The sequence below is a fragment of the Lissotriton helveticus genome, chromosome 5_1 (genome assembly GCF_964261635.1).
Source record: "Lissotriton helveticus chromosome 5_1, aLisHel1.1, whole genome shotgun sequence".
Classification (NCBI taxonomy): Eukaryota; Metazoa; Chordata; class Amphibia; order Caudata; family Salamandridae; genus Lissotriton; species Lissotriton helveticus.
In genome coordinates, this window is record NC_136065.1 from 936,886,318 (window position 1) to 936,898,891 (window position 12,574).

General features: G+C 53.5%; 1 protein-coding gene across 2 annotated transcripts in view; it reads right to left on the reverse strand.

Moving 5' to 3' along the window:
- BTAF1 (B-TFIID TATA-box binding protein associated factor 1) overlaps nt 1-12,574 on the reverse strand; it is a 984,515-nt gene that overhangs the window by 85,669 nt on the left and 886,272 nt on the right. The window lies entirely within an intron of this gene.

A 12,574-nucleotide genomic window follows, 5' to 3' on the forward strand; every position in this document is an offset into this window, starting at 1 on the left:
GTATGGCAATATCCTAGAACAGCTATAAGGACATGGTTCCGAAAGCTGCAGACAGGCTCAGCTCATGCTAGAGCACCATCTCACATAAAACCAAGCACTCTGCCTCCAGGATTGTTAAGGCCTGCCATAGGAGTGACTTATAGGTGTATATGTGTCTAGATACAAGGTTAGATATAGGAATACTATACCTAAGCAAGGAGTGATTACACGACCTTGCCCCAGCTGAGTGATCAGCCAGTTGTGTCAGTTTGGATGGCCAGCCAGGGGTGGCAAAAGCTATGCTGCAGCCCCTGGTAGGCCTTGGATGCACCTATGCCCCGGGTACCTATATTACACTATACAGGGGCTCATAAGGTGATTCAATATCCAATTAGTTATGTACCTAAGGTACATGGAGTCCCTTTTATAGAGAGAGCAGATAGCCTGGGGCCCTGATTAGCAGGATCCCAGGCCAGCAAAGTAAAAAACCAGCTAAACACAAGGCAAAAAAATCTGGGGTAACCATAGTCAGGTATCCACCTTCCTACACTGCCGCCCACTGACATTTGATGGGCCTGAAATGTCGGACTAGGAAGGTTTGGAGGCTGCTGCAGAGGGGGGTGGGGGGGTTGGTGGACTGGCCCACCTGCTGGCCCCAGGAACCACGACGGTTGTTCCCACGTCCCCGGCCACGCTAAGGTTGGGTAACTTGCTGCGGCCTGTGGTTCTGGGCGGGACATAGCAGGGCACGCCTTCCGTAGCCACGAAAGAGGCGAAAAGCATACTGCGCAGGGCTCCTAGAGAGGCCCAAGGACTTGGCGGTAGCCCGTGACTCCTTAAAACTCTCTAGAGCGTGGTCTGCTTTCCGCCAAAAAGGCGACGCCCATCAAAGGGCATGTCCATCAAGGTGTTCTGGACATCCCCCGAAAAGCCAGTAGACCTCATCCAGGTGTAGCGACGAAGGGCTACAGACGTGGAAATCGTCCTGCCTAGAAAGTCAGGGGTATACTGCCCACAACGGATGGTAAGCTGAACCGCATCCCTCCTGGCAACGACAGCCTGGGAGAGCACTGTCGGGCCTCCTCCAGACACTAGGGCAGCACCTGCGCAACCGTATCCCACACAGAGTGGGAATAACGGCCCACTAGACATTCAGTGTTTACCAACTGCAGTCCCAAGCTGGCAGAAGAGAAAATGTTCTTCCCAAGATGGTCCAGCTTCTTGGATTTCATTTCCAGTGGGGGCGGTAGGGAATGCGCTCTTGGAAGTGGAGGCTTGTACCACCAAGCTCTCTGGGGTGGGGTGTTGGGAGAGGAAAGTGGGGTCGCATGGGGCCGGGCGGTGGCGTTGGGCAATCATCCTATCCAAAGGAGCCCCAGTGCTGGGCCTGGACACGTGCCCAAAAGGCAGTCGGTAAGGGCCTCATTAAACAGCAGCAGGGGCTCTGAAGAGCTTGCTGCTGGCTAAAGCACCTCTGTCAGGAGGTTAGTCCTGACCGCCACCGTAGGAAGCGCGAGGTTGAGAGCCTCGGCCGCCCTACGCAACACCATTGCGTACAACGCTCCCTCCTCCGTAGCCACGGTAGGAGGAGACAACATGCCAAGGTCAGGAGATGTGTCAAGACCACTGGCATCCCCCAGTTCCTCTCTCTAGTCCTGCTCAGATCCCATCTGATCAGTTAAAGGGTCACCTGACCCCTCCCAGTCTCCCTCCTCAGGTTGCCAGACTAGCCGAAAAGGGACCCCAGCAGTGAAAAGGGGAACAAAAACCCCTCTTGGTGCCAGATCCGGCTCCGGGTCCACTTCAGGATGGAGGCCAGGGTCAACGCCGGCTGGGGACACGACCGGTGTCGGTAGCGGTGGCGGAGGAAGCGGTGCTGGTGGAGGTGTAATGAGGTCAACCGGCGCTGATCCGGATCCAGGCCTGGATCCAAGGGGGGCCTGCGGTGCCCAAAGGCGTGCCTGCGGGTACGGGCCTCCCAAAGATGGCATGCAACGCTTCGTAGAACGTACTAAGTTGTGCGGGAGTCGCACCGGGTCCCGGAAAGGGATTGAAGCCCAGAGTCGACTCTTCGGCTCTGCGTGCGGAGCCGCTGGAGGAGCACCGCCCGTATCCCTAGTAGTGTCAGCCTACGGACGGGGATAAGTCGAAGAGCGACTAAGCTTCTTGGACTTCTTTTTGTGATTCGACTTACCGGACCCCGAGTGCGAAGACTTTGATGACTTGTGGGGATGGCTCCGCGACCGGTCCCTCGACCTCCCTCGCGACCTTGAATGGCGCGGAGCCGACCGCCGGTGCTCAAGCAGCATTCGGGACTGCTCCAGTAAAATCTTTGCGGCCATCGACCGGCAGTCAGAGCACGACGTGGGGTTGTGGTCGCGCTCCAGGCAAAAGAGGCACATGCGGTGCGGATCCGTAACCGACATCAGTCAGGGACAGGAGCCACAGGCCTTGAAATCAGGCATCCCTCGGGCACCAGGAGTCGTAGACTCAAAAAAGACATCGACAAAATTCAAGAAAAAGTCAGTCAAAAAAGTGATTGGAGGTACCGCTCTCTCCAGATCTGCGCTGACTGGAGTGGAAAAAGAAAGAACTGACGTCAGCGCGCGAGGGCGGCGTCTAAGAAGCTACTGCGAAGTCATCCCGGCGGTACGATACCAACGACGAACGAGGAGCCGACCGACGCCAACTCACGCGCAGAGGTACTGCTGCGGACGAAAAACTTTCCAGATCCAGTCTGATGCCTGGGGGTAATTCTAAGGTAAGGAATCTATAACTAACGTGTTTTTCAGATTATCCTGTTCTACTGAAGGGACAGTGTCAAGGGTGATTTGGCTAGTCCCAAGGAACAGGCAGTGGCTTTGCTTGCAACACTTGAGGTAACCATTGGCATTCTGCCCAAACAAACTAGACCCCTTGAAGAAACTGTACATTAGCAAAGTCTGCACATGCCCAGTGGCACTGGCAGTACTCACCGACATGCTTTGTCCGACAACACCAATGCCCACAGGCATAGCAAGGGAACAACTAAATCCAAACTAGAACATGTTTGGTTATGATTAATCCAGTTTTTTATAAAGTTGCACAAATAGATCAATGGGTAGGCAGAGCATTCAAAATGAACCCCGCTCTGGACCACAAAGAGAGAATGGAGCACGCGCCTGAGACATAGAAGGCATAGTGGTAGGCTATTCAAGTTGAAAGCACCTTTTTATTCAACTAAAGCTTTACGAAATTAACTGGCTCAAATGTTTTCAAACCATAACCAATTAAGATGTGTTGTTTAAAGGCAGCAATAAGCTCACTAATTTCAGTAAGAAAACTCCTACTCAAACTTACAAGTCAGCATTTAGTCTTATACGTTTACTTAATTGTATGCAAAGTTTATTACAATTAATAAACATTATTCTTACTTTCTCAATGCATCTCTGGACATTTCACAAACTTTCTTCAAAATTATATTCTGACTTATAAAACAGACAAAATAGCACGACTGCATTAATCACAACAATCTATTCCTCACTATTCAGGAAATGTTCAAGTGTGGGATTTGTTTGTCTATTTGCTTAGTTTGAAAAAATCCTTAGAAGCAATCGTTTCAAGTTTTTTATACTATACTATTGCAGTAGTCTTTTCCTCCATTATCGTTATTATTGGAGGAAGCTGGCTCTGTATATGGTATACCACTAGGTACCTATACCGGGCACCTGAGTCCTTTGTGTAGGTTTCTTGGAGACAGAGCTGCTGTCCTCAGGAGTTATGGTTCTTTATCAAAATGCAGGCCGTCTTCCTCGGGTTCTGGAAGTCGCTGGCTGCAGGATAGGTGTCTTCTTTTGCAGGGTCTTGGAAGCTAGAGAGAAGCCGGAGGCTGGGGCCAAGTCAGAAGTCTTTAGGGTTCGCAGCACGGCATCTTCTTTGACCTTCTTAGGTCGGCAGGAACTAGTTTCTATGTCTGGCGGAGCCATCCAAATACGAAATTTAGGAGCGTTTTAGGGGAGTAGCAGGTAGGGACAATCGGCACCTTACCTAGGGTCACCACACCCTCAATTATGCCATTCCCCAAAGCAAAAGTAAGCGTTGTTACAGTACACTGTTAAAAGTGACACACCAGAAAAAACATATGTATCAAGGAGAGTGGGTAACAGAACAATCTAGAGTAAGTGAAATCAAAACTAAGATGTAAAAGAGTTATTAAGTCACTGTAGCAAGGAGAAGTATGAATAAAGATATATCCCGCTGTCGGTGTTCTCACCTTGTAAGGCCATTTATTTATTTATTAAGGAGTTTTATATAGCGCTAGCCCGACCCGAGGGTATCGGCGTCTTCACAACAGTTTTTGAGCAAGATTCATAAAATAAGCAGTATTCTACATATAGGTTCAGAAAGTCTGCGTGTGCCGAGCAGCGTTGAGGTTGTACGTGAGTCCTGAAATAACCTCATAGAGTGCACGTAGGCTTGGGGTGTCTACAATAAAGCAGAATTCCACATAGAGGTTCAGAAGTCCAACTGTGCTGAGCAGCATTGAGGTAGTCCATGAGTCCTGAGATAACCTCATAGAGTGCACGTAGGCTTGGGGTTGAACCACTTGGGGAGGAGCAGTTAGGGGTCCAATGGCAGGGAGGAGGTATGTCTTAGAGCTACAGTATCTGGGAGAGACAACTAGCAGGGATTTGCGTTTAGATGGCAGCTATCCATTCTGGAGGGAGCAGTTGAGGAAAAGGACTTTTAGGTGTTTTTTTAATGTTGTGAAAGGATGAGATAGTCCCGATTTCGACTGGAATGGCGTTCCAGATTTTGTGCGTGTTTCTGGCGAAGGACCGCGCGGCAGTTTTTTGGTTGCGTGTTTTCATAGGGATGAGTAGTAGGGTGCTGGAGCTCCTGAGATTCATTGTCTGCCCAGCCCTCTTGAGTTTAGCAGCCAAATACTCAGGCTTTCCTGTGTGCAAGGCTTTGTGTGTGAGGCAGGCAGCTCTGACACTGGCACGTAATTCGACTGGGAGCCATTTTAGTTCTCTGAATGCTGGTGAAATGTGGTCGAATTTCCTGATTCCAGTGACCATTCTAGCTGCTGCGTTGAGAGTAGTTTTGAGGGGAGCTAGGTGAGATTTTGTTGTGCCAGTGAGGGTGGCATTCCCATAGACAAGTCAGGATAGCACCAGTAATTGGGTGGCTTGTTTGAGGTCGTTGGTTGGGATGAATGGTTTTATTTTAAGTAGCTTCAGGTTGACGAAGGCACTCTTTGCGAAGTTCTTGATGTGTTTGGCCATGTCGAGTTTTGAGTCTAGGGTGATTCCTAATTATTTAACGGAGTGGGTCGGAGTGTGATTGCAGTTAAGAGCATCCAGAGCTTTTAGCCATTCCGAAATATGAGGGTTCTCTCCTTTGTTGGAGATGAGGAGGATTTTGTTTTTTTCTGGGTTGAGTTTTAGGTAGTTAAGCGACAGCCAATGTTGAATTTCTTTTAGACTAACATTTAGTTTGCGAGTATCATCTATGGAGGAGGTTTCTAGATAGATCTGGGTGTCATCTACATAGAGGTGGAAAGGGATGTTGAGTATGGTGGTGAGGGGTTCCATGTATATGTTGAACAGTTGAAGAGGTGTAGGTCGGAGGTAAAGCACAAGTTACTACTTGTGTAACGATATATCTGTAAGAGACATTAGTTAGTATTAGATTCCTTACCTTAGAATATCCCCAGGCGTCAGACTGGATCCGGAAATTTTTGCGTAGCAGTACCCTTGCGCGTCGGTAGGCGTCGTCGGCGGCTCCGCATCAGTCGTCGGCGCCGTGATGACGTCGGAGTACTTAGACGCCGCCTCCGCGTGCTGACGTCAGTTCTTAGACACAGCTTTTCCGCGCCAGAAACGCAGAGCCATGTTAAAAACCAACACTGGTGCCATTGAAACTAGGGCCCTGAAAGGGGGTAACCCTAACCCTAGATATTGGTTCCCAGAACGGGGAGGATGGGTGGGTCGGTAAGGAATCTAATACTAACTAATGTCTCTTACAGATATATCGTTACACAAGTAGTAACTTGTGCATCTGAAAGAGACACGTTAGTATTAGATTCCTTACCTTAGAATAGATACCCCAGCAATACCAACCCCGGTGGTGGGTCTGCGAACCAATAATCACACCAGAAAGTCCTGGAGGACGGAACGGCCAAAGAAGCCATCCCTCCGGACTTGGCTGTCCAGGCAGTAGTGTCTTGCAAACGTGTGCAGCGATGCCCACGTAGCTGCCTGACAGATGTCTTGTAAGGGCACACCCCTGCCCAGGGCAGTGGTAGCCGCCGTTGCTCGGGCAGAATGAGCCCGCAGTCCAACAGGGGGCTCCTTCCTAGCCAAGGAGTAGCATGCCTGGATACACAGGATGATCCACCGGGAGATGGTTCTCTTGTGCACCGCTTTCCCCTTCTTAGCGCCCACGTAACCAACAAAGAGTTGGTCAGCCACCCGGAACTGGCGCACGTTTTGGGTCCAGACGGAGGAGCCACTCTTCCTCTTTAGAGGGATGCGGTGGCGGGAAGAAGGTTGGCAAGGTGATAGACTGCCCGATAGGGAGCGCACATCAGAAACGTAAGAACCAGGTTCAAGTCCCACTGAGGCATCACAAACGGAACAGGAGGAAACGTGTGTGTGATGCCCTTAAGAAATCTATTTACAATAGGGGACTTGAATAAAGAAGGTTGATCAGGCAGCCTGAGAAAGGCTGAAAGGGCAGAAAGATAGCCCTTGATAGTGCCCAGAGCAGAGCCCTGCTGGGCAAGAGAAAGAAGGAAGAGAAGGACTTCAGAAAGAGGGGCATTGAGGGGATCCACAGCCTTTGCTGTGCACCATGCCACAAATCTGTTCCACCTGCAGGCGTATACCGACTTCGTGGAGGGACGCCTGGCTGCCAGAATGATGTTACAAACTTCAGGAGGCAAGTCAAATGGCCTCAACTGTCGCCGCTCAATCTCCAAGCATGGAGGTGGAGACTGGACAGGTTCGGGTGGAGGACCGTCCCCTGCTGCTGCGACAGAAGGTCCTCCTGAAGAGGCAGACGAACCGGGGGATCGACTGACAGACTGAGTAGCTCTGGATACCAGTACCTTCTCGCCCAGTCCGGAGCCACAAGGATGACTTGGGCCCGGTCGCGCTTGATCTTCTTCAGCACTCTGGGCAGAAGTGGTATAGGCGGAAAGGCGTACAACAGACCGCAACTCCACTCGCGATGAAAAGCGTCTCCGAGCGAGTGCCGCCTTGGAAATTTCAACACGCAGAACTGATGACATTGCGCGTTCTCTTCGGTGGCGAATAGATCTAACCAAGGCTCTCCCCATCGCTGAAAGAGGCCTTGCGCCACGTCCGAGTTCAGACGCCATTCGTGATCCATCATGCACCGACGGCTGAGCTCGTCCGCCCAGGCGTTCAGAGAACCTGCCAGGTGTTGAGCCACCAGGGTCACGCCCTGGCGTTCCAGCCATTGCCAAAGGCGAAGAGCCTCTTGACAAAGGGTCCACGACCCCACCCCGCCTTGTTTGTTGCAGTACCACATGGCGGTGGTGTTGTCCGTGAACACCTGCACTACACTCCCCCGGACAGAGGGGAGGAATGCCTTCAGTGCCAGACGAATCGCCCGGAGCTCCAACAGGTTGATGTGGAGCCGGGCCTCCGCCTGAGACCAGAGGCCTCTGATCTCCGCCTCTCCCATGTGGCCTCCCCAGCCCTGGAGGGACGCGTCCGTCACAACTAGTGCTCCGGTTGGGGAAGAGAGGGATCTGCCGCTGACCCAATCGCGGTCCGTGAGCCACCACAGCAGCTGTCTCGCAGTGCCCTCCGAGATCAGGACGTGGTCGGATAGGTTGCCCTGATGCTGGGCCCACTGAAACTTCAGGTCCCACTGCAGAGCCCGCATCCGCCACCTGGCGTGATGCACCAGTAGGATGCAGGAGGCCATCAGCCCCAGAAGCCGCAGCGTCAACCTGACTGAAACCCGGGATAACGGCTGAAAGATGGGAATCAGAGCCTTAATATCCCGGATACGCTGGTCGGGTGGATAAACCCGAAACCGCGTCCAGAACCGCTCCGATGAAGAGGAGCTTCTGGGAGGAGAACAGGTGTGACTTTGGCACATTGATGGAGAACCCCAGCTGGTGCAGGAGATCTGCTGTAGTCTGGAGGTGGCTGACTACTGTCTGGGGCGAGCCCGCCTTCAACAACCAGTCGTCGAGGTAGGGGAAGACTGAAACCCCTAACCTGCGCAGATGAGCTGCGACCACCGCCATCACCTTTGTGAACACCCGTGGGGCGCTGGTAAGGCCGAAGGGGAGCACGGTAAACTGAATGTGCTTGTGGCACCATGAACTGCAGGTAGCGCCGGTGGGCAGGCAGGACGGGGATATGAAAATAAGCGTCCTGCAAGTCCAACGCTACCATCCAGTCTCCTGGGTCCAGGGCAGCCAGGAACTGAGCCAGTGTCAGCATCTTGAACTTCTCCTTCCGGAGGAAGCCGTTGACGTTCCTTAGGTCCAAGATAGGGCGTAGGCCCCCTTTGCCCTTCTTGGGTACCAGAAAGTAGTGGGAGTAGCAACCACACCCTACTTCTGGCCCAGGAACGTGCTCGATGGCCCCTTTGGCCAAGAGGGCCGTAACTTCCTCCTGCAGAAGTCGCAAATGATCCCCCGATACACGGTGGTTCTGCGGTGGCATGGCTGGAGGAGTCGCCTCGAAGGGGAGGGAGTAGCCCCTTCGGACGATCTGCAGCACCCACCTGTCCGATGTGACAGTGCGCCAATGGAGGAGGTGATGGCGAACCCTGCCCCCCACTGGAGTCACATGGGCCTGAAAGCACGGACTAGGAGGGTTTTGAGGCGGATGCTGCGGGGGAAGGTGTGGACTGACCTCGCCGTTGCCCCCGACCGCCGGACGGCGGTTCCCACGGCCGCCACCGCGGTGGGTATTGCCCTGCGGAGCGTGGCTGTCAGCGCGTGTGGGCGCACCCCTTCCGTGGCCACGAAAGGAGTGAAAAGCAGCCGATTGCTGGCGCAGGGCCGAGAGGCCCAAGGACTTGGCCGTAGCCCTGGAGTCCTTAAAGCGCTCAAGCGCATGGTCTGCTTTGTCGCCAAAGAGGCGACGGCCATCGAACGGCATGTCCATGAGTGTGTTCTGGACATCTGCCGAAAAGTTGGCGGACCTCAGCCAGGCGTGGCGTCTGACCGCCACCGTCGTTGCCATCGCTCTACCTAGCGAGTCGGTGGTATCCAGCCCACACCTGATGGAATATTTGGCTGCATCCCGGCCCTCCACAAGGGCTTGGCCGAGTTTGGCCCGTACCTCCAACGGACACTCTGGCAGCACCTCCGCGACCTTATCCCACACAGAGTGGGTGTAACGTCCCAAGAGGCAGGCCGTGTTGGAAGACCGCAGGCCCAGACTAAGGGAGGAGAAGATCTTCTTCCCATACTGGTCATACCTCTTGGATTCCCTGTCCAGCGGGGCCGACGGGAATGCGGTCTGGGAATTGGAGGCCTGGATGACCAGGCTCTCGGGGGTAGGGTGGGTGGACAGGAAACATGGGTCGCCCGGTGCCGGGCGGTGGCGTCTGGCCACGTTCCTATCTACGGGCGAACCCCTAGCGGGCTTGGACCAAGTGCCCAGAAGAACGTCGGTCAAGGCCTCATTAAAGGGTAGCAGAGGCTCGGCCGAGCTTGACTGCGGTTTAAGGACCTCAGTGAGGAGATTAGTCCTCACGGCCGCGACGGGGAGCTCAAAGCCCAAGGCCTTGGCAGCCCTCATCAGCACCACACTGTAGGTTGCCCCCTCCTCCGAAGCCACGGTAGGAGGGGAGACAAAACCAGTGTCTGGAGAGGTGTCCAGGCCACTGGCCTCCCCAAGGTCTCCTGTCCAGTCCTCATGAGACTGACACTCTCTGGTCAGAGGGTCCTCAGACCCCTCCCAGTCCTCTTCAACACCCATCTCCTGAAACTCAGGGTCTTCAACTAATGGGGCCTGTTCATAGAAGTTAAACTCTCCAAACGGCGTCTTGAGCGGCGCCCATCGGGTCCGTCCTGACGCCGGAACAGGAACGAAGGTGGAACCGGGGACGGCGCCGGCGACACCTGAGGGTCCGATGCCGGGGAGGTCGTAAGGTCCACCGGCGACGAACCAGATCCCGAAGGAGGTCCAGCGGCATCGGGCCCGAAGGCGCCAGAACAACTGAACCCCTCGGCGCCGGGCCCGAAGGCGTCGGCGGCGTCGGGATAGCGGGAACCTGCGGCGCTGGGCCCGAAGGCGTCGGCGGAGTCGGGGCCGTAGCACCCGACGGCGTCGGGGCCGATCCCCCCCGACCCGCTAGGGTTCCCAGACGGGTCCGCTGGGCCCGAAGGCGCCGCGGAGCCCGTCGGAGGAGAGAGATTCCTCATGGCCATGAGGAAGCGCTCAATCTCCTCCTGCGTCGCGTGAAGCCCAGGGACCGTAGTGTATGGGGCTGGACACGGCGCCTGCGACTCCGTCGGAGCCGCGTGGGTGGTCTCACCCGACCCCCCCGGCCGCGTCGGGGGGAGTCCGCAGAGCTTTGACGCCGCTTGGACTTCTTGTGCCTCTTACCTGACGACGACTTCGACCCGGAGGAGTGCGGCCTACTCTCGGAGCTGTGGTGGCTCCGAGCCCGCGACCTGTCCCTCGACCTCCCATGGGACCGAGACCTCTCGCGGCGCGGGACCGACTGCCGGAGTTCGAGTCGCCTGCGGGACCGCTCCCGCCTGGCTTTCGAAGAGAGGGCCCGGCAGTCGGAGCAGGCCTTGTCGTCGTGATCGACGCCGAGACAAGTTAAACACCGTCGGTGAGGATCCGTGACCGACATCAGACGGTCGCAATCCTCACAGTGCTTAAAGCCGGGCATCCCTACGGCACCGTTGGAGTCGAAGACTCGGGAAATGATCAAAAGCGATCAAAAAGGTTAGTCAAAAATGACTAGGGTTACTGCTTTTTCCAGATCTGCGCTTGCTGGCGCGGAAAAAAAGAAGAACTGACGTCAGCACGCGGAGGCGGCGTCTAAGTACTCAGACGACGTCATCACGGCGCCCACGACGCGGAGCCGCAGACGACGCCTACCGACGCGCAAGGGTACTGCTACGCAAAATTTTCCGGATCCAGTCTGACGCCTGGGGATATTCTAAGGTAAGGAATCTAATACTAATGTGTCTCTTTCAGATGTTTTTTATTTTTATCCTTTGGGAGTGGCTGTGTAAGAAGGAGAACCAGCATAGGGCCACCTCATCAGCACCTACCCTTTCTTGCAAGGCCTTGATGAAAAGTTGGTGATCAACCGTGCCAAAGGCTGCCGATAGGTCTACGAGAATGAGGAGGCAACATTGGTTGGAATCGATGGATTTTGGATGTCGTCTGTGACGTTAAGGATCGCGGTCTCGGTGCTATAGCCTTTTCTGAAACCCGATTGGTGGGGGTTCAAGAAGGTTGATGCTATCCATGTGCTGAGTCAGTTGTTGGAGGACGCATTTTTCAAGGATTTTGGATAGGAGGGGGAGATTGGAGACGGGTCTGAAGTTATTCAGTTCCTTGGAGTTAAGGCCTGTTTTTTTTGTAGTAGTGGCGTGACTTGGCCAACTTTGAGGCATTCAGGTATAATGCTGGTTCTCAGGGAGCTGTTTATGATCTTGAACCAGAACGGTGCTATGGAGAGTTTCCATTTTGTGGTCAGTTGGGTGGGTATCGGGTCAAGGACGTGAGAGGCTGGATTGGAGGTGGATATCAGTTTGAGGATCTTGGTTTCCCAGATGGGGTTGAAGGACTTCCAAGTTTTTTTGGGGTGCTTGGGCGTGCTATCTACTGTCTCTGGGGGTAGGCTGTTGCAGATGGGGTTGACGTTCATGTTCAGTGAGAGCTAAAACTTGGTGATTTGTTCTTTGTAGAAGTTGGCAACGTTTTCACACAAATCCTTGGAGGCCTGTAGGGAGGATTCCAGAGGCTTGGAGGTTTGTTGCCTGATGATTTTGAACAGTTTGTTGGGACTGTTGTTCGCGTTGTCCAGTGCGGCGCAGAAGAAGGTGGATTTTTCGCTGCTGATGTGTTTTTTGTATTTCCTTCGGGCTGCTTTGAGTTGTTTGAGTAGACTTGAGGAGGGGTTGCTCCTCCATAGTCTTTCTGTAGCTCTTAACATGTAGTAAGAATGACATTCAAGTAAAAGGAAAAATGTACTAGGAGACTTTGTAATCTCCTGTGAGGGGAGGAGACTGGTATATTCAGTTATGATCACATGACATGTGTATCTTTTCTTTCACTTCTACTATGATCAACTTGGGTATCTCGTCCTTTTTAATACACTTTTTCGGGAATGTTGCTTTCCCGCACTCACAGTGAACTGGTTCTTTTCCTTACTCACAGTACTTAACTCAGTTTTCTTTGTTCCCGTCATACCAACATTTGTGTGTCTGATCTTGTGTCGTATGCTTTACAGCCTTGAAGAAGTCACCCGTGTGACGAAACATGGGTCAGCTGTGTATTGTAAAAATGCTTACTTTTGCGCTGAATACCTTGTGTCAATACAAAAAGTAAATTGGACTCAACTCACTCGAATCCTTACTTTTATGGAC